At 38.7% G+C, this 21,922-nt stretch overlaps 1 protein-coding gene across 1 annotated transcript in view; it reads left to right on the top strand.

Moving 5' to 3' along the window:
* Positions 1 to 21,922, top strand: part of PRR16 (proline rich 16) — a 308,319-nt gene that overhangs the window by 198,211 nt on the left and 88,186 nt on the right. The gene's annotated exons all lie outside the window — the stretch shown is intronic.

Raw genomic sequence — 21,922 nt, 5'->3', positions numbered from 1 at the left:
GCTATACAAAATGTACAAGGGTAATGCTGCTCATGGCAACATTAACTCAGAGCAAAGGGTAAAAAAATATTTTTTGTTGTTTTTTGTTTTTTTTTTAAGTAGCATCTATTAAGTTGGAACAGGAAAGGGTTTCTCTTACTAGTTTAAACAATTATCCCATTTTGGGAATGGGAGGTTATTGTATCTCATCTGATGAAAGGTGAAAAGGAAATAAAAATTGACCAAAGTTCTCTTCCATCCCCCCGTAGTTATAGCAGTTATAGAAGGAGATAAAACTGATACTTTTTTAGGTTATGCTGAAGCTAAACTTAAAATATCTGCTCAAAAATACAGAGCGTGCAAAATTTCCCACTCTCCAATTTGTTATTATTATATTCATACCTTCCCTCATTAGCTTCACATTATTCTAGGAAAAAAATAAGTGGTATTAACTGAAGTGGTTTAATTAACCTAAAAAATCTTGTGTTTGAATTATGCCTGTATCTAATTATTTAATGAATAAAGGAATAGGACACTGTATTATAAAACTTTCTTTGGACAAATCAGCAGTTGCTTTTAGCATTACCAAGAGCAGCAGCTACATACCATCTCTGAAACTATGCAAGACCTTTTATCTACAGATTCTAATTATAGTTCTTTTTGGATGCTCCATGAAGAAAAGCCTGAGTAGCTCCACATGTATTTGCACTGGGAGTGATATAATCAAGTCATGAATCACTGCCTTGACTGAACTTTTTCCATGGAATATAAATATATATGCAATGATGAGATGTCAAGTCTTATAATTGTCCCAATTCAGTCTCTCCTGATTCTTGTGTTGATAGCACATTTTGCTCTAATGTACATTGAAATATGTACACTGAAATGTACACTGAAATATGTAGCAGGGGATAGCAGTGTAATGTACTTTGTACATACCGATGAGTTCTAAGTGAGGAAATGATTCATGAGCAATGAAGTTCCATTAAAAACTCGTATCCTCAAAAAAAAAATCACATAATTAGATAAAGTGCACAGAATCTGACAATTAGTAGACACTATCACCAAATCACATGACATTTTTCAGGTCAATTTGTAACTGTGACAGTGTATTTAAATGTTTAGACTAAACATTTTAGAGTTTTCGAATCGTTCAGGTTGCCTGATCTTGAAATAATGACAGATGTAATACTACCATTAAGGCACACAGCGGTGTTGAACATAAAACTGTAGTTAGCCACATCGTTGTGAAGCAGCAATTATGTAGGGTGTCATTTCCTTGGAAGCACTTGGGTCTATCATTCCAGGCTTTTTAGGAAAAACTAAAGTGGAACATAAAGAAGCTCTGCAAATAACCCTCTCTCTAAAATGTAGTTAAATCAACATGGGGTAGACACTTGAGTAAGTGCCATGGGAAAATAAGGAGAAAATATTGCGTATAATTTTGACTTCTAGATTGATCAGAGTTAGGTAAGGTAACAATATCAACTGTTTTCTGAAACTACATGCATTAAAGGTTCTCTAAGTTCTCATATGAATGTATAAAATAGATGACTTTACCCTGATTCACAAGTGCAGGAATCCAGGACCTCAGTTTCAATATTTTGCCAAAATCAACCCCTTAGTAAGTGACTGAGCTAGCATTTTATGCCAGCTTGACTCCCCATAATTTCCCCACATAACATCACTATTTAATTAGGTTCTTCATAACCCTGAACTTTGCAAATCTTTCTTTTATTCTGAGCAGTTATTTTGACGCTTGAAAGGGGTTACCTAATGTTATTTTGACATTCTTAATATGTTTGATCTTTGCAGAATATAAAAGGGATTTCAGGCAATTTAGCAACCGTCTAAAATGAATGAGCTGCTGAATAATGCCAGCCTCATTTTCGTGTGGATTATACCAGCAGCTTCACCTTTCATTTTTTTTTTTCTCTAAGTTCAAAGGCTGTCTATTATTTTGGTATCTTTGCCTAAGAGGTTCTGATTTCATAGTAGTAATGCCATTTGACCCTGAATGTGTCACTTTCATTCCTGGTATTTCATTTGTGAATTTCAACTATTTAATATTGACCCTAAAGTTAAAAATAGCAATTGATCCATTCGGGGGAACCACCAAAGAACCAGTGCAGTAGAGCTCTCTTTAATAAAAAATTTTCCATCCTTTTGTTACTAGACTACAGATACAATTTTCCACTGTTTGACGTAGTTTTCAATTCTTTAAACCACTGGAGGGGATTTTGGGCTGGCTAAATAAACCAACCATGGGCCCTGGAGTGGTTTAGGGTTGATATTGACCAGACGTGATATCTAACCATTGTCAAGACTCACTTTGTGCCAAACATTCTTCATCATGTTTTATATGTATTATTGTTCCCTCATAACACCATTTTTCCCTTGTAGTAACCCAATGTCTTAGACACTGTTATTATCTACATTTGCAAGTGAAACTATGGCACCAGAGTGGTGCTGCCCAAGATGGTAGAACCAGGAAGTGGCCAGGCCAAAATGGTAAGGCAGGCACTTGGCCTCCATGGCCCAATTCTTCCCAGCCTTTCAGAACTGCCTAAGAGAGTAGCCCTAGCATTGTGCATGGGTAACCTATGCAGTTGAAGGTCACCATTTTACTAGAACTTATCTGAAGCTGTGGAAAGGTAGCCCATGAGAGAAGAACAAGTGTATTTCTGTTTAAGTCAAGATAATCTAGGCCATGCTGTAGTAGCAAATCACTCTAGTATCTCAGAGGGACCTAAGTTATTTCTCGTTCACTCCAAGTTCATCCTGAGTCCGGGAGACTCTCCAAGCAGTCATTCAACAATATGGGCTGCTGCCCTGAGAGTGTAGAACCACCATCTGGTCAAGCGTCCGCTTCCAGGACCAACACAACGGCAGGCAGGTGGGGCTGCTGGAGAGTCTTCCCTATGCATTTACCTCATTTCCTGGTAGTGTTACTGGCCACCACTAGTCACTGTAGTCCCCATATACCCGAAAAAGGAAAGGAGATCTGAATATTGCTGAGTAAAAGTCATGCCTACCACCATTTCTAAGGGGTAATTTTTTTGGTGTGTGTATGGTTTCAATATATTATTGATTATTATAGATACCCCTTTCCTTTAAAAATAAACATTTTATTTATTTATTCACGAGAAACAGAGGCAGAGACATAGGCAGAGGGAGAAGCAGGCCCCCTGTGGGGAGACTCAATCCCAGGACCCTGAGATCACAACCTGAGCCCAAGGCAGATGCTCAACCACTGAGCCACCCAGGTGTCCCATGATGAAAACATTTGACATGTGAAATAGGGATATTTGCCTCACAGGGTTTTTGGGAGGATCAGAATAACTTATTGGTAGAAAGCCCCTCAGGGGTCAGGGGGAGCCATGGTAGAGGCTGTGTAAGTGTTGGCTATTATTTTTTTATTTTTTATTAATAAATTTATTTTTTATTGGTGTTCAATTTGCCAACATAAGAATAACACCCAGTGCTAATCCCATCAAGTGCCCCCCTCAGTGCCCATCACCCATTCACCCCCACCCCCCACCCATCTACCCCCTCCCCTTACACCACCCCCAGTTCGCTTCCCAGAGTTAGGAGTCTTCATGTTCTGTCTCCCTTTCTGACATTTCCCACCCATTTCTTCTCCCTTCCCTTCTATTCCCTTTCACTATTATTTATATTCCCCAAAGAATGAGACCATATAATGTTTGTCCTTCTCCGACTGACTTATTTCACTCAGCATAATATCCTCCAGTTCCATCCACGTTGAAGCAAATGGTGGGTATTTGTCCTTTCTAATGGCTGAGTAATATTCCATTGTATATATAGACCACATCTTCTTTATCCATTCATCTTTCGATGGACACCAAGGCTCTTTCCACAGTTTGGCTATTGTGGCCATTGCTGCTAGAAACATAGGGGTGCAGGTGTCCCTGCGTTTCATTGCATCTGAATCTTTGGGATAAATCCCCAACAGTGCAATTGCTGGGTCGTAGGGCAGGTCTATTTTTAACTCTTTGAGGAACTTCCACACAGTTTTCCAGGGTGGCTGCACCAGTTCACATTCCCACCAACAGTGTAAGAGGGTTCCCCTTTCTCCGCATCCTCTCCAACATTTGTTGTTTCCTGCCTTGTTAATTTTCCCCATTCTCACTGGTGTGAGGTGGTATCTCATTGTGGTTTTGATTTGTATTTCCCAGATGGCAAGTGATGCAGAACATTTTCTCATGTGCATGTTGGCCATGTCTATGTCTTCCTCTGTGAGATTTCTGTTCATGTCTTTTGCCCATTTCATAATTGGATTGTTTCTTGGGTGTTGAGTTTAATAAGTTCTTTATAGATCTTGGATACTAGCCCTTTATCTGATACGTCATTTGCAAATATCTTCTCCCATTCTGTAGGTTGTCTTTGAGTTTTGTTGACTGTATCCTTTGCTGTGCAAAAGCTTCTTATCTTGATAAAGTCCCAATAGTTCATTTTTGTTTTTGTTCTTTTGCCTTCGTGAATGTATCTTGCAAGAAGTTACTGTGGCCGAGTTCAAAAAGGGTGTTGCCTGTGTTCTCCTCTAGGATTTTGATGGAATCTTGTCTCACATTTAGATCTTTCATCCATTTTGAGTTTATCTTTGTGTATGGTGAAAGAGAGTGGTCTAGTTTCATTCCTCTGCATGTGGATGTCCAATTTTCCCAGCAGCATTTATTGAAGAGACTGTCTTTCTTCCAATGGATAGTTTCCTCCTTTACTGAATATTAGTTGACCATAAAGTTGAGGGTCCACTTCTGGATTCTCTATTCTGTTCCATTGATCTATGTGTCTGTTTTTGTGCCAGTACCGCACTGTCTTGATGACCACAGCTTTGTAGTACAACCTGAAATCTGGCATTGTGATGCCCCCAGATATGGTTTTCTTTTTTAAAATTCCCCTGGCTATTCGGGGTCTTTTCTGATTCCACACAAATCTTAAAATAATTTGTTCTAACTCTCTGAAGAAAGTCCATGGTATTTTGATAGGGATTGCATTAAACGTGTAAATTGCCCTGGGTAACACTGACATTTTCACAATATTAATTCTGCCAATCCATGAGCATGGAATATTTTTCCATCTCTTTGCGTCTTCCTCAATTTCTTTCAGAAGTGTTCTATAGTTTTTAGGGTATGGATCCTTTACCTCTTTGGTTAGGTTTATTCCTAGGTATCTTATGCTTTTGGGTGCAATTGTAAATAGGATTGACTCCTTAATTTCTCTTTCTTCAGTCTCATTGTTAGTGTATAGAAATGCCACTGATTTCTGGGCATTGTTTTGTATCCTGCCACGCTACCAAATTGCTGTATGAGTTCTAGCAATCTTGGGGTGGAGACTTTTGGGTTTTCTATGTAGAGTATCATGTCATCGGCGAAGAGGGAAAGTTTGACTTCTTCTTTGCCAATTTGAATGCCTTTAATGTCTTTTTGTTGTCTGATCGCTGAGGCTAGGACTTCCAGTACTATGTTGAATAGCAGTGGTGAGAGTGGACATCCCTGTCTTGTTCCTGATCTTAGGGGAAAGGGTCCCAGTGCTTCCCCATTGAGAATGATATTTGCTGTGGGCTTTTCATAGATGGCTTTTAAGATGTCGAGGAATGTTCCCTCTATCCCTGCACTCTGAAGAGTTTTGATCAGAAATGGATGCTGTATTTTGTCAAATGCTTTTTCTGCATCTATTGAGAGGATCATATGGTTCTTGGTTTTTCTCTTGATGATATGATGAATCACATTGATTGTTTTACGAGTGGTGAACCAGCCTTGTGTCCCGGGAATAATCCTACTTGGTCATGGTGAATAATTTTCTTAATGTATTGTTGGATCCTATTGGCTAGTATCTTGTTGAGAATTTTTGCATCCATGTTCATCAGGGATATTGGTCTGTAATTCTCCTTTTTGGTGGGGTCTTTGTCTGGTTTTGGAATTAAGGTGATGCTGGCCTCATAGAATGAACTTGGAAGTACTCCATCTCTTTCTATCTTTCCAAACAACTTTAGTAGAATAGGTATGGTTTCTTCTTTAAACGTTTGATAGAATTCCCCTGGGAAGCTATCTGACCCTGGACTTTGGGAGGTTTTTGATGACTGCTTCAATTCCTCCCTGGTTATCGGCCTGTTCAGGTTTTCTATTTCTTCCAGTTCCAGTTTTGGTAGTTTGTGGCTTCCAGAAATGCGTCCATTTCTTCTAGATTGCCTAATTTATTGGCGTATAGCTGTTCATAATATGTTTTTAAAATCGTTTGTATTTCCTTGGTGTTGGTAGTGATCTCTCCTTTCTCATTCATGATTTTATTAATTTGAGTCTTCTCTCTCTTCTTTTTAATAAGGCTGGCTAGTGGTTTATCTATCTTATTAATTCTTTCAAAGAACCAACTCCTGGTTCTGTTGATCTGTCCACAGTTCTTCTGGTCTTGATTTCGTTGAGTTCTGCTCGAATCTTTATTAACTCTCTTCTTCTGCTGGGTGTAGGATCTATTTACTTTTTTCTCTAGCTCCTTTAGGTGTAAGGTTAGCTTTTGTATTTGAGTTCTTTCCAGTTTTTGAATGGATGCTTGTATTGTGATGTATTTCCCCCTCGGTACTGCTTTTGCTGCGTTCCAAAGATTTTGAATGGTTGTATCTGCATTCTCAGTAGTTTCCATGAATCTTTTTAATTCTTCCTTAATTTCCTGGTTGACCATTTCATCTTTTAGCAGGATGGTCCTTAACCTCCACGTGTTTGAGGTCCTTCCAAACTTCTTGTTGTGATTTAGTTCTAATTTCAAGGCATTACAGTCTGAGAATACACAGGGGACGATCCCAATCTTTTGGTATCGGTTCAGACCTGATTTGTGACCCAGTATGTGGTCTATTCTGGAGAAAGTTCCATGTACACTTGAGAAGAATGTGTATTCAGTTGGGTTTGGATGTAAAGTTCTGTAGATATCTGTGAAATCCATCTGGTCCAGTGTATCATTTAAAGCTCTCGTTTCTTTGGAGATGTTGTGCTTAGAAGACCTATCGAGTATAGAAAGAGCTAGATTGAAGTCACCAAGTATATTATTATCTAAGTATGTCTTAACTTTGGTTATTAACTGATATATTTGGCAGCTCCCATATTCGGTGCATATATATTGAGGATTGTTAAGTCCTCTTGTGGGATAGATCCTTTAAGTATGAGATAGTGTCCCTCTTCATCTCGCACTACAGTCTTTGGGATAATTTTAGTTTATCTGATATAAGGATGGCTACCCCTGCTTTCTTTTGAGGACCATTTGAATGGTAAATGGTTCTCCAACCTTTTCTTTTCAGGCTGTAGGTGTCCTTCTGTCTAAAATGAGTCTCTTGTAGACAGCAAATAGATGGGTCCTTTTTTATCCAGTCTGACACCCTGCCCCTTTTGATGAGGTCATTAATCCCGTTCATTCAGAGTTACTATTGAAAGATATGAGTTTAGTGTCATCATGATATCTTTCCAGTCCCTGTTTTTGTGGATTGTTCCATTGGACTTCTTCTTAAAGGGGAATTTTGAGAGTCCCCCTTAAAATTGCTTGCAGAGCTGGTTTGGAGGTCACATATTCTTTCAGTTCCTGCCTGTCTTGGAAGCTCTTTATCTCTCCTTGCATTCTGAATGAGAGCCTTGCTGGATAAAGTATTCTTGGTTGCATGTTCTTCTCATTTAGGACCCTGAATATATCCTGCCAGCCCTTTCTGGCCTGCCAGGTCTCTGTGGAGAGGTCTGCTGTTACCCTAATATTCCTCCCCATAAGTGTCAGGGATTTCTTGTCTCTTGCTGCTTTAAGGATCTTCTCTTTATCTTTGGAATTTGCAAGCTTCACTATTAGTTGTCGAGGTGTTGAACGGTTTTTATTGATTTTAGGGGGGGATCTCTCTATCTCCTGGATCTGAATGCCTGTTTCCTTTCCCAGATTAGGAAAGTTTTCAGCTATGATTTGTTCAAATACATATTCTGGTCCTCTGTCCCTTTCGGTACCCCAATTAAACGTAGATTTTTCTTCCTCAGGCTGTCATTTATTTCCCTTAATCTATCCTCATGGTCTTTTAATTGTTTGTCTCTTTTTTCCTCAGTTTCCCTCTTTGCCATCAACTTGTCTTCTATGTCACTCACTTGTTCTTCCACCTCGTTAACTCTTGCCGTTAGGACTTCTAGTTTGGATTGCATCTCATTCAATTGATTTTTAATTTCTGCCTGATTAGATCTGAATTCTGCAGTCATGAGGTCTCTTGAGTCCTTTATGCTTTTTTCTAGAGCCACCAGTAGCTGTATAATAGTGCTTCTGAATTGGCTTTCTGACATTGAATTGTAATCCAGATTTTGTAACTCTGTGGGAGAGAGGACTGTTTCTGATTCTTTCTTTTGAGGTGAGGTTTTCCTTCTAGTCATTTTGCTCAGTGCAGAGTGGCCAAAAACAAGTTGTTTTGGGAAAAGGAGAAAAAGAGAGAAGAGAAATAAGGAAAGAAAAAGAAAAAATAAAAAAGGAAGAAAAAAAATAAAAAGAGAAGAAAAAGAGAAAAAGAAAGAAAGGAAAAAAGGGGGAAGCAAACAGAAATCAAAAAGCAAAAAACAAAAACAAAACAAAACAAAAAACAAGGGGGAGTATCCTCTGATTATGTATACGGTAAGTCCCTTGACTTCCCCTTGAACTTTCCAGGGCTGCTTGGTCAATAATTTGTTTTTCCCCTGTCCGTCCAGCTGGTCTTCTGGGAGAGGGGCCTGTTGTGCTGATTTTCAGGTGTTAGCACTTGGGGGAGCTGCTCTGCCCCCTGCCTGGTGCAGGGCTCAGGGGGGGTTGTTTACCCCGTGAGGCCCCAGGAGGAACAGCCCCAGTGGCGGCGCAGGTCTGCGGCCCTGGAGTCAGCCCCCGCAGTAGCTCCGGAGCTCTCCGTCTGCAGGGCCTGGAGGCTCCGGGCGGGGCCGCTGATCTGCTCAGCTCCGGGCAGGAGCGTCCTCGCTGTCCTGGGCCCTCCCGGCCTCTGCCTGTCCCGGGGGAGGCCGGATTCCAGGCTGTGTCCCGGCGCCCTGTGCTCCGGAGCCTGCGCTGTTGGATTCGCGCTCCCGCCCTGCAGCCCCCTCCGCGGAGCCACCCCCGAGCCCCTCCGAGCTGCTCCGGGTCCCGCCGTGCGCGCTGCAGCCCTTAGGGAGCTCGGCGCACTCTCCCGGGGCGCAGGTGTCTGTTAGTGTCCCCGGGAGCCCAGGGCATCCCCGCCCTCCTGGGTCCTGCTCCAACTCCCCGCGAGCCCCTTTCCCCCGGGAAGGTCGGTGCAGCTCCTGCTCCTCCAGGACGGGGCTCTCCTGTCCTGGGGACATTCGCCCCGGCCTCAGCCCGGCTCCTCGCGGGGCCCCTCCCCCTTGGAGGCCTTTGTTTCTTTACTTCTTTTTCCCCGTCTTCCTACCTTGATAGAAGCGCGAACTCTTCTCCCTGTAGCATTCCAGCTGGTCTCTATTTAAATCTCAGGCCGAATTCGTAGATTTTCAGGATGATTTGAAGGTTATCTAGGTAATTTGGTGGGGACACGTGATTTGGGGACCCTACTCTTCCGCCCTCTTGCCCCTCCCTGATACCCCCTTTCCTTTTCATATTACTTGATGCTCAGTCTCATCACAAATTAGGATGACATCTTATTTTAAACAAAGATGGAGAAAAAAGCAAGCGAACTTAGCAACAGCCCTGCTACAAACTTAGTGGAGGGAATTGACATTTACTAAGAGGAGGGACAAGTTGTTGTTTTTTTTTGTTTTTTTTTTTTTTTTTAGGATTTTATTTATTCATGAGAGACACACAGAGATTGGACAAGTTCTATTGCAGCCTTTACCTGCCATATTTGCATTCTATCTGAGGATACTCACCAACTTACATTTTGTAGCTGAGCATTTTAGAATCGCATACTACATTTTCAGCAGTCTAATTTCTAAAGATCTTAAGTTAGATTGCTATATGAATAATTATCCCTATAAGAATAGAGAAACCTAATATGAAGACACATTTATCTAGAATAGTCCAAATACAAAACTCTGTATAGAAATTGATGATATAAAAAAAAAGAAATTGATGATATCAATTATGACTTGTATTTATAATATTCATTAGGCCACAGTGTATTAGGATAAAAATGTAGACTTGAAAGCAAAAGGTCTAAAAAAAAAAGAAAGAAAGAAAGCAAAAGGTCTAGATTTGGGTCTCGATTTTCCCAACTCCCAAGTGTTCCAGGTCAAATTGCAAAACCTGGTCTGAGGTTTGCTTTCAAATGAAGATAGTGGTGCCCCTCTATTCTATCTAATAGGGCTCTTGAATCATGACCCTCCTCCCTTTGTAGATTCTGGGCTCACACAACCCTGTTTTTACCTGTTTTGGGCAAGGATAGTACTTTCAGCAGGAGGATGCTGCCATTTTATTGCACAAAACTGAATGAGCTTCTAAGGCATCAGGACTATATATTTAAGCTCTTTCATAGGTAGCAAGACTGAAAGGTAAAATAGTCAAAGCCTCACAGACAGGCAATGTCAGTATGCAACAAGCCTACAACCTGCAGAGCTACTGGGTAGGCAAAATCACCAAAGTATCCCACCTCATTCTTTGCATATGTCATTTATTTGTCCCAACTCCAATTCCTTTTTAGTTCGTGTCTCTCTTCCAGACACAAAAATAGAAATGATATGCATTTCCCTTCCTTTATTTTGTCTATTCCTTCACAAGGTCTTTGGTCTCAACTTGTTACCCACATTGCCTCCTTCAGATATTTTGATTCTACTATAGTCACGTTGACACATTTGACCATCTTCCACTACTTCCCAATTCTCTAACATCTTTCCCTGTGTTTTTCCTCTAAAGAAAGGGGCACCTGTGTCTCAGGTCATGAATCCAGGGTCTGGGGATTGAGTTCCGCATCAGGCTCCCTACATGGGAGGGAGGGAGCTTCTCCCTCTGCCTGTATCTCTGCCTCTTTGTGCCTCTCATGAATAAATAAAATCTTAAAAAAATAAAATAAAATAAAATAAAATAAAATAAAATAAAAGGACGCCTGGGTGGCTCAGTGGTGTGATCCCAGGATCCAGGATCAAGTTCCACATTGGGCTCCTGGTGAGGAGCCTACTTCTCCCCCTGCCTATGTCTTTAACTCCGTCTCTCTCTGTGTCTCTCATGAATAAAGAAATAAATCTTTAAAGAGAAATAAATTAAAAAAAAAGAGTCCCATCTTCCAACATATTGTCATAAGGTCCTAATAATTTAATGAATGTAAAAGTACTTTATGAACAGTAAAACCTCAAATGCCTGTCATTATCATCATCTTGCGATACTTCTTGTCAAATTCCTCTGCTCCTTGTTAATCTGGTAGATTGATGTATATTTGCCTAAATTCATGCTAATGATATTGTATTCATGTTATTTATAAAGTAATTATTTTAGTTAGATGTTTTTATACTTCCTATGATCAAGTAAATAATGATTTTCTTAGAACCTACTGCATACATAGAAGTCTCATTTTGATTTATTAAATCTTGTTAATTAGCAAGTCAGAAAATGAACATGATGGAAATCCTAGGTGACTACTGCAGAAAGCACAGTTTATTAAACTACACTGACAAGTGTAGCATAGTTTTACTTTTTTATGATAATATTTAATAGCACATGAGTAAATTCATTTAGAATATAATTTGTTAAACTAACTAAAGTCTAATACCATTAGGCCCTTATAAATATTCTAAAAAATGTTTATTCGATTAACATATTAAATCATCAGGCTTTTGTTTAAAGAGAGAGTGTGTACATTTGTGATTAAAAGCATCACTTATCAATGATATCATTAAACTCTGACAAAGCATTAACTATTGCTTTGCTTTAAACAAAGTCTGTGGTGTATTGGAGTTCATGTTTCAGTGAGGTACCTTTCAGAAGAGCAAGGAACTAAAGTTTTTGACCATAGCAATTAATGGATTAAGTATAATAAATATTGGTAATAAAAGCCGAAAATTATCATCTGGAACTTTTTATACCAATTCAAACGCTTCAAGGAGAAAAACAGATATTTGGATTTACTTTACCTCCTTTTTAAAACTTGATAGTTGTACCAAATGGTGACCAAATATCGCTTGATATTTGAAATACACTACTGACATTCTGAGGTTTTTTTTTTAATAGATTTCTTTTCTGAGTGGACTTAATTATCATTACAGAGAATTAATATTAAAAATAGCTCCTCCTTGTCACTTCCCAATAAATCTGATCATCAAAACTCCAGTTTTCAGCTGTATTTCACTCTGCCCATGTCTTGTTCCTTTTATCCAATTTGGATTTTTTGTCTTTTTTTTTTTTAAGCAATTTATTCCCAGTTTTCAGCCTCTCAATTTCAATATTTCATTTGCTACCTTCCTGGTCACTTGATCCTTTGCCTAAACTTTCACTTGATTCTGCAGATACCAACAGGGAGAGTTTTCACTCATCATTTCACCTCAGCCCAGAAATGTCGAAGGCTCAGGACAATCTATTTAAAATTCTTAACTGGGCCTGGCAGTTCCAGCAAAAACCCTTCCAGGGCTGCTTTTATAACCTCCCAATCTAGGGAGCTCAACCTAGTAGGACTGCTCTAGCCAAGCTGTCTCAATAACTGATCCCCGACATGAATTACTCACTTCCTATTCTTGTACCTTCTCTTGGACATGTGTCTTGAGCCTGAAATAATTACTACTTTCTGTTGTAGTTTGGTAAAGCTTGCTTCATAGATTCCCACTATTTATCTGAATCCTTTCCTAATCAACCAGCCAATCAATTAATCAGATAAAAAAATTTAAAGACTTTAACACTGCCACAGTGGTAAAATGGGTGCAACATAGGTAAAAATTAAAAAAAGAAAATATTAAAATGCATATGTAAAAAATAACTAAATTAGCAATTAAATAATATTTAAATAAGCATAAAGCATATGTCTTCTATGGAGAAAATTATGTAAAGGCAGTTATATCTGCTTTCACTGGCCAAAAAAAAAATCAGTATTACTGTAGAAGAAACTTGGTCCCATCATTTTAGTATGTTAGAAAATTGACCTATCAGTAGGGCAAATAAACTCATGTAAATTCATGCACAGAAATATGTCTCTTCACTTGATATAAAATGTATTCCTTTTTTTTATTTTTTTAAATTTTTATTTATTTATGATAGTCACAGAGAGAGAGAGAGAGAGAGAGAGAGGCAGAGACACAGGCAGAGGGAGAAGCAGGCTCCATGCACTGGGAGCCCGACAGTGGGATTCGATTCCGGGTCTCCAGGATCACGTCCTGGGCCAAAGGCAGGCGCCAAACCACTGCGCCACCCAGGGATCCCAAAATGTACTCCTTTTTAAAAAGATTTTAGTTTTTTATTTATTTGAGAGAAAGTGAGCACATGAGTAGCAGGAGTTGGGGGAGGAGTCAAAATGGAGGGGAAGGGAGGAGAGGGAGGGAGAGGGACAAGTGGACTCAGCTCTGAGCACAGAACTCAAAGCTGGCTCCATCTCATGACCCTGAGATCATGACCTGAGCCAAATCAAGAGTCAGATGCTCCACCGACTAAGCCACCCAGGTGTCCCTAAAACAAGCAGTTCCCAGTAGAAGACAGATGGCCACATGTTGGTGTGTGAGAACCAGAGTCTTGGCAGAGAAGAAGAACAAGCAAGAAAGCGTGAGCTAATAGTGTAAAGTACTGTCACATATGCAGCAAGTGCTAGGCAAAAGGAAGGAAGGGCAGTGAAAAGGAAATTGAAATGAGCAATTAAAGTCTTGTACTTAAATGGATACATAAATACAATAGAGAAAAATGAAGGTTTTGCACTGAAGCTAATATGTAAAGGTTTAGTTATCCCTTTAACCATTTTGATGAAAATTGTAGAACACACAACTTATATTTCATGTTTTTATGTTTTAAATTTGAAGGTACTTTCAACTTTGACTAGCAACATGGGGAAGAGCCATTTTTTCCTCCTAAGATGTACATAGCTGAGTAGAGGGATTTTACAGGGACAGTTCTGCCCATAAGTGTTCCCATGAGACTGAGGCTTTCAATTGGGTTTATACTTAGTCTTCGATTGCACTCATTTAAGATCCATCTCGCCCAAAGCTCTATCCAAGTCACTAGGATGATGTAATGGGGACAGGAATGAGTGCTCCCTGCTGACAAGGACCGAAGTGCCAGATTCAAAGACAAAAGAGGTAAATAACAATTTGCAACTCCAATTGTATCCAGGACATTCTTTGAACAACCCTAAATCTGTCTCCACTTACCGGAATCAATATACAAAGATATGTAAGTTTTCTTCCTGTTGAGAAAATTTAAATTATCTTTTCATGGCTTTGTCCAGTATTCTCTTGTTCTTTTTTAAAAAAGATTTATTTATTTAGTTTAGAGAGTGAGAAAGAGAGCAAGCACGCAAGTGGGGGAGGGGCAGAAGGCGAGGGAGAGAGAGAATCTTCAAGCAGACTCCCTACTGAGCATGAAGCCAGACACAGGGCTCCACCTCATGACCCTGAGATCAAGAACCAGGCACTCAACCACCTGAACCACCCAGGTGCCCTGGTTTTGTCCAGTAGTTACATCAAATACGTTTTTCAAGACTAGCTAGCTTAAACCTCAGGTCTTATTTCCAGCAGATTGCCTGTTAGATGAACCACAAGTAAGCAATGTTCTTTCCACAGCCCTTGATAAAAGTGCTTTGATAAAGATACAGCAGCCATCTCAATATGTATCTGTGGAGTGAATTCATAGATCGAACAATAAGGTGTAAAGTGTTTTATTGATAATTTCCTATTCTCATAGCTTTTTCTGTTGCTCTTAATAAATTCATTGTTCTTTACAATGTTTGGGCAGACTAGAGAGATAGCTGAAAAGACTATTTTTATATCTATCCCTGGTTCAGTTGTATGAGTTTCCTCATTGATAGTTTTAAAGTGTGACATTTACTTAGCTTACAGTTAGAAAGGTTAGTCATAATAAATTTCCTAATCCATGAAATGAGGGAAGATATTTGGATTTCTTGAAACCAATGGGCTGATTGCTTTATACACACTCATTTTTTAGAGAACAGGGCCATGGAATTGAATTTGGCAGCATATGCTACCTCAAGCTATCTTAGAAACTTTTCTTTTTTTTTTTTTTTCAGTATTATGTATTCCCTCAGAGTTTTTTTTTAAATTATATTGTTATGGTTACCATGTTATATTTAACAATGCTTTTAAAGATTTTATTTATTTATTCATGAGAGACACACAGAGAGAGGCAGAAACATAGGGAGAGGGAGAAAAAGGCTCCCTGCAAGGAGCCGGATGTGAGACTCGATCCCAAGACCCCAGAATCATGAACTGAGCTTAAAGGCAGACACTCAACCACTGAGCAACCCAGACATCCCAACCATTAATTTTTATATGGCTCTTTGCTCTACTAGGATGTGAGCCTCTCTAGGACATGGACCATAATCTACCTTCCTTCCTCCCTTCCTTCCTTTCATTTTTCTTTTCTTCATTTCTTTCTTTCTCATTTTTTATTATTTTTTAATTAAAAAATATATTTTTTTACCTTTTGACCTTTCACCCATTTCTCCTCAGTTCCTGCTTCTAGCACCCACAAATCTGTTCTTTGTATCCATGAGCTTGGGTGTTTTTGTTTGTATTTTTAAGATCCCACATATGTATTATCTCAAAGCATCCTAGAACTTTTCTATAATGAATCAGATACTGATAATGCATCAAAGTGTAGCCAAACAGAATCTTTTTTTTCTGTCAAAATTTAAGCACAGAAGTAATACAGGAACATGGGCTCTTACAGTCCCTTCTGAACTTCTTAGAAAAAAAAATTCATTTTGGTTTTGGTTTTGGGTTTTAAGATTTTTATCCATTCATTTGACAGTGAGAGGGAGAGAGACAGAGAGAGAGAGAGAGAGAGAGAGAGAAGAGAAAACCAGCAGGAGTAGTGACAGGCAGAGAAAGCAGGAGAAGCAGACTCCCCCCTGAGGACCCTGGGATCATGACTAGAGCCTAAGGCAAACATTCAACTGATGGAGCCACCCAGAGGCCCAGGAAAAAATCTTAAGGAAGAAAAGAAGCAAAACCCATTGATGGTGTTGGAGAAGGATAAAAGACACCTGTAGATCCCAGGGGAGACAGTGCTGTAGAAAGTTTTCTCCTGATCTTGGATCTTGAAAATGGATAGTGATTGGGGCAAGGTTTCTATGAGTATGGGAAATGGACTTCATTGGCTTGAGGTTCCTTTTTTCCTCTCCCGTTTTAGCCTAGGGATATGCTGCAGATCTGAAAGAGTGCAGGATTCCTATAAAAGAGTGGTACTAATTGCACCAAAGAGAACCTGTTTTTATTTTCCAGATGGAGAGATGAAAAAAATCTGAGAATATATGTTCTAAAAATTCTTAGCATTTTATGGTATAGAAACTAGAGCACCACTGTGCTGAGGAATATTTAGAACTCTGATATTCCCTTGCTTGGCTAGAAAGGCCAACGTGGCTGTCGGTGCTGACCAGACATGCAATCACCTGGGAAGGTTTACATGCTGAGCCCCATCCTGGGCCAATTAAATCAGAATCTCCTCATGGTGGACCCAAACATCAGATTTTAAAATGACTCAGGTGTTCTAGGATGTCAGCATGATTAAAAACCTCTGAATAATGGTAAACAGAAAATGGTACCAAAACATGCTACATCTGGTATTCGTTATTTCCTCCTAATTGCAATAGTATGAGATCAGTACTTATGGATTCTATTTACACACCTTTCTTTTCCATATATTTAGAGATGAGAATATATTTAGAAATCTATATTTTAGGGGATCCCTGGGTGGCTCAGTGGTTTGGCGCCTGCCTTGGGCCCAGGGCGTGATCCTGGAGACCCGGGGTCGAGTCCCACAGCGGGGCTCCCGGTGCATGGAGCCTGCTTCTCCCTCTGCCTGTGTCTCTGCCTCTCTCGGTCTCTCTCTCTCTCTGTGTGTGTGTGTCTCATGAATAAATAAATAAAAATCTTTAAAAAAGAAATCTATATTTTAGAGTTTAAGTGGAGCATTAAAAATCTTGCTTCGGTTAATGCGGCATTAAAAAAAGGTAATTAATTCTGAGCTAGAGATCCCTTTGAGGTAAATTTAAAGTGGGGAATATATATGTTTTATGTATTCGTTTACCACTCAAAGTTTCTGAGATTCCCTGGATCAGTGTCTATTTCAAGAAGTGAAAAGTGAAATTTTGATATTAAATTGTGACAGAAACCAAACATTGGATTGTGTGCATTTTAAGAATATTGCTTAAGTATTAGTAACATGCTTAGGTATCAGTAATTCTAAACTGATTATAAATATAGAATATTACTGTAATTTTAGGGCAATAATTCATTCTCAGTCAGCTATTCAGATTATTGATGGTACCTTTAAAGTATCAAATATAATATTCTAACATTGTCAGATATCTTATATTCTTATGACCTCCATTTCTCTTTTCTACAACTCAGGTCAATATCATGATAATGAATTATCTTGATATTTTCTTCATGTGCTTTAAACAAACTTCAAGTGTCTATTTGCCTCGTTTTTATGTAAAGGAAGTGGTATTCAATTTCAACATTTAGAAAGAATTCTTCATACATAACTTCTTTGAAAGTTACATATTCTATTAATTATGTTTATCTTTTATAGTTAGCTTCTATTTTCCAGATTAGCTTTAACAAACTTGAAATTTTCTTTATTCCTTTTTTGTGTCCTTTGGGTTAGAAAGTAAGGATCAATTTTTTTTTTTTTTACATTCAAGAATAAGTAACATATAGTCATTAAAAGTATACAAATTCTATATTAAATATTAAAGATATTGGGGTGCCTGCATGGCTCAGTTGGTCAAGTGTCCTCTTGGTTTTGGCCCAGGTCATGATCTCAGGGTCCTGGGATTGAGCACTGCGTTGGGCTCCGTGCTCAGTGGGGAGTCAGCTTGAGATTCTTTCCCTCTTCTTCTGTGCCTCCCTCACTCTCTGTCAAATAAATAAATATTTCGAAAATGATAAATATTAAAAAATATCAACTATAAATAATTCACAATGCTCTTTTCTGGTCCTATGATAATTAATTACTCTTAGAAATAAATATTGCCAGTTAATACATTTGAACAGAAGCTTGTCATAGGATGATGTGTATAGAAACAGTAGTAAGACATCTCAATCTAAAAAAAAAAAAAAAAATCATTTAATATCCCAACAGAGAAGATCTTGGTATGTCCTTGATTGCTTATTGCATAACAGGAGAGGCATCTTTGAGAAAGCACTTTCATTTAAAAATTCACATTGTATCTTTTATTTTTCCCCTTTAACAGTCATGTAGCAAAGTTCAAAGAAATGTAATTAATTAAAGTGGGTATAAAAATGGCTCTAAACAGTCTTAGGAGTGATGCCAGTGAAGAACACAAAGAGAGGAGACCATTTTCATATTTATGAAAATCGAACTGGAAGTGACTGATATCTTGTTTTCTAACCCCAAGAACAACTTGGAAGGAGTTTTCTTTGGTTTAACTCCGGAGCACATTCAGGGTAAAACAAACTTTGAGAATTTACATTTAAAATTGCTGATCGTGTCATCATCAAGCCTTCTGATGTGATGAGACTCCATGTTCTTGCTTCATGATTTTATCAGTTCCTAAAGATGAAACTTGCACTTTGGCTTTGGGAACGTATTTGCCCTTTCCACTTGTGATGTTGATGACACGGCATTGAGGCCAGAGACCTTTCCAGTCCTCTGACCAGTACGCACCTGTCAAAGCCCCATCATCGTTATTGGTGCTAATGTGTGGGGCCGTTCAGGCCTGCTGAGGGAACGCTAGAAATAGAGCTTGCTGTTAGATTGCTTGAGTCTCTTCTAACATAAACACACACATGACACAAGGGATTTTTTTAAGGTTTTTACACTATCATAACACAATACCTGATCTTTGAAAAGAGGCATTTGGCATTTTCAGGTACCTCTGATCAGAGAAGAATTGTGTGCTTTGAAAGAGAGGGAGAGAGAGAGAAGGTAACGTTTATTAAGCAACCACATTGGGTATCTTCCATAGCTGTATTATTTCATCTTTATAACAAGTTTTGTCAAAGAAAAATTTCACTGGATAGGTAAAACAGGCAGGAATGCCTTTATTCAAGACAAGTGCCATAGGTGTCAAGACTATAGAAATACAGGGAAAGACTGAACTCTACCCAACTGAAAAGGCAAAGAGTTTTCAACCCTGTGATGAGCTGGTGGAGGAGCTTCACCTGGGGAGGATGGTTAATGTGATTAGACCGTCTGTTTTGGCTGTTTGTGCTATATTGAAACCAGACTCCCTACCCCCTACCTCCAGAGATGGAAAGACAGCTGGTGTCATTCTTGATGATTATGGTTCAAAAAGATGGGACTAGACAGAGAAAGACGTGCCTGAGCTGTAAAACTGGCAGGAGGCTGAGAGAAAAGTCTCATCTCATAGGGCAGAGAAAGAATTTATAACTGGAAGTTGTCTAAAGTAAATGTCAGAGACCAGTAGTCAGGAAGAAACCTGCCCAGAATTTAGTCAGGCTGAGGGGAAGTAAGGGCCATCTTGATCATCTTTAAGGCAGATGTTTATTCCTCTTGTTACTACAACACTGGGACTTGGTTGTTTATTTGCCCTAGGTCTCCCAGGTGTTAAATTAAGCCATTAAGAGTTGTAACTTGACCCTAAATCTGATCTCCTCCAAAACCTGTGTATTTTCCAGGAAATGGTTCAGCTTTGTCAAAATTCCAGGCAAAAGAATGCTGGGCACATGGGAATTTTTAAGGAGTGCGTTCTTAAATGATTTTCTAAAGCTCTCTGGCTCCTTTAGGGACATGATGATCTCTAAAGAAGTTTTTTGCTCTAAAACGACTGTATGCCACATGATGTATAGTTTTCACCTGTCTGAATATTTTATGGGCTTAAAAGCAGACCCTACTTTAAGGCAAGAGCCAGCTCGTCTGCCTGCCCGTCATGTTCTGCATTTCTAATACAGGCTTCTTACAGGCTGCAAGTGATTCTCTTAGGATGTTTGTGAAAGAGCTTGGGGAAATTTCCAGTTTTGCCTCTTACATGAAAGCCATGTGTAATACTTTGGAATATGGCACCATTTTTAATAAGGGGAAATGGAGAAGAAGAAAAATTAAACAACTGTTAATAAAGGGAGTTGTCTTCACTCAAATCTTGAGAGAAACAAGGTGAGGAACAGCTCTGGGGGACTCCCAAAGGTAAGGGGCCATTTTGTTGCATTTACGAATAAAGCTTGGTGGCCGGAAAGCATCGCTAGGCTCTGATTCACATGGCAGGCTATGAGTCGATGGCCCAGGGAGACTCAAGTCTTCTTCCCAGCTGGCTACTGTTCAGTTATTAGCTTCTAAGAATGGAACAAAACATCGAATTTCTCTGCATAGATCAGCATCTATGCAATACTTAACATTTTCATTTTCATAAACTTAGTCTTGAATTTTAATTTATCAAATGAAAGCCATCTGTTTTGTATGTATGGGTGTATGGTAACCGTGAAAGTCATCTCTTTTCCCCTCAGTAAAATCTCTTTTTGAATTGAGTAACTGCCAAGGTCATACCTTCATATTTCCTGGTTATGAATGTACTATATGTTGCTCATTCTTCCTTGGTTGTAATCTTAGAATAGACGAAAGACAAAAATTCTACCCTCCCCCCTTTTTTGACAGTAAATTCATCAAAAGCTTGAAAAATTCCAACCAAGTGCTCTAATTATGGCTATGTTATTTATTTCACCTTTTCCATAGAATGGTGATCTTTTGCTTTTCTTTTATGAAAAGGGTCATTTTCTTTTATAATACTACTAATGAACTCCTAGCTGGATTTTAATTATGAGGAAATGGTTTCCTTAGGATACTTGGCATGCTATTATCCTAAAAACATCTTTACTTGAGTATACCCATATTCTGATAACCCTCAGACAGAAGTTAAAATGCACTTATTTCAAAGAATGTTATTATTGTCGAGCAAATAAAATGGAAAGTGTAAAGGAGACACTTGTAATTTTATGAGGTACAAGGAGCAATTTTCAAGGACCGTAAACCCCAAGAGAAAGATGATTGTGAGTTTGTATGAAGCATGTCTCTTTCAAAAGACCAGAATTCGATGAAATGTACGTGCACAGTTTCAATTTTTTAAGAGTTTGGGGAAATAGAAAGCAGAATTAAAGAAGGTATGGGACATTATCAAACATATTTAGTTTAAATTAGCCTGTAGTTGTAATGGTATCCTCAGGCCATTCTTAATTGATCATCTGCAAATAATCTTAATACTTTGGAGTGAGGTTTTTCAGGGAAGAATTTGATCATTGTTCCAAATATCTTCTGCATTTATTTTGAGTCTTTGGCATTCCTTTAAAAAAAATCCACATAATTATATCTCGTTATATATAATCATCTCTTTCTGGCAAAGGTTTTACTACAGAGAAGCAAAATTTATTAACACAAAATATCCAAATAGAATCCTTTGATCTTAGCTTGATATTGCACAAGGAGGAGAGTAGCCTGCTTTAACCAGCATTAGTTTTGGTAGTGGTTTGTTTTCAAATTCACAAGGCTTTGCTGCAAGTTGATATATTGAAGGGTTTTGGACTTATAAAAATGTGTGTCCTTCTAGAAGCAAATAGAAATTTAGAAATATTCCAGTTATCTTGAAATAAGGACACAGTTTCTTTTGTGATAGTAGAGTGTGAATTATAGGTTTTTCCAGACATAATGGTATAAACAACAAGATCTTTCCAATGAAGTTTTCTAGTGTGTGTTTTGGAAGGAAGATTTATAGTTTACATTTCCTTGTACAGCTTTATTCTGAGAGATGATTCCATCAAATGAACTACAGGATTTCTTAATTTTCAAGAATAAACTTTCAAAAGTAAACAGACTACAATTTGTTGAACTACAG

This window comes from Canis lupus, chromosome 11, assembly GCF_003254725.2.
Source record: "Canis lupus dingo isolate Sandy chromosome 11, ASM325472v2, whole genome shotgun sequence".
Lineage (NCBI taxonomy): Eukaryota > Metazoa > Chordata > Mammalia > Carnivora > Canidae > Canis > Canis lupus.
The sequence above is the reverse complement of the archived record's forward strand: the minus strand, read 5'-3'. Positions and strand labels throughout refer to the sequence as shown.